Consider the following 1,011-nt stretch of genomic DNA (forward strand, 5'->3'; position numbering starts at 1 on the left):
TTCTCTCATAAAGTTTCTCTTTATGCAAATATTTTGCCAGTTGGCTGTTTTGTTCAATGTCACAGAAGAAAGAACTTCAGACTTATATAGAAGATGACGGGACAAGATGGGGCTGGTGGTCCCCTAGCCTGAGCAAGTTCTCCCCACAGATGAGGATCTGAAGTGAGAGAAGAACCTGACATACCCTCTGATCTTCAAGCAGACAGGAAGGAATTGTAATAATAGTTTACAGAGAAGGATGTGCCCGTGGAATCTGTCTCAAGAGAAGTTGAGGAGTTAAAATAGGTTTCACCACAGCCAATAATTTATGCATTAGGACAGATTAGGAAAGGGAACAGAACACCTCTCTTCTTAAAAATAAAGTTTAATTTAGATGGAACTAGCCATAAAAATCAATTAATTAAAATAAGTAAATATATATAGTTTAAGTAAAACCCAGTATGCTCCTTTCCACCAATACTACCCACCCCCAGAAAAGTGGATACCTGTTTGGATTTTTGGAAAACAAAAAATAAAAAGAAATATGTCAAACAGAAGACTAGAAACAATATGGCAATGACTAAATAGTGTTTTGGGAACAGACCTTAGGACAGCAGAAAAGCTACTTGATTGGTGTCTATGTATTCTGATTTTCTAAAACTTCAGTCTTGTGGCTTGTATTAAATTAACCAAAATTAGCCCTAGCTCAAGAAAAGAGAGTCTCCCTTGATTTTGTCAACTACCTTAAACAGCTATACGAGTCTTTCTATACGAGTTTTCTCATTTTAGTTTGCAGACTTACCTAGAATGGAAGGCTTTGTTTCCCTTCTCTGTGTCCCCCTTCTTGGCCCATCCATGGTTTTGTGATCACCTCCCGCCAGTCCCCAAATACCCTCTAGAATGGAACCAGGTTTTATGTTAGCAGCTCAGAGCCATCCTGATCTGATTATAGTAAGTTCTAAATCCTAAAACCATAGTGTGTTAGTACTGGAAGTAGTCTCGAAGATCATCTAAACCAAACCAACCATTTCT

Source organism: Galeopterus variegatus, unplaced genomic scaffold, assembly GCF_000696425.1.
Source record: "Galeopterus variegatus unplaced genomic scaffold, G_variegatus-3.0.2 Scaffold3749, whole genome shotgun sequence".
Lineage (NCBI taxonomy): Eukaryota > Metazoa > Chordata > Mammalia > Dermoptera > Cynocephalidae > Galeopterus > Galeopterus variegatus.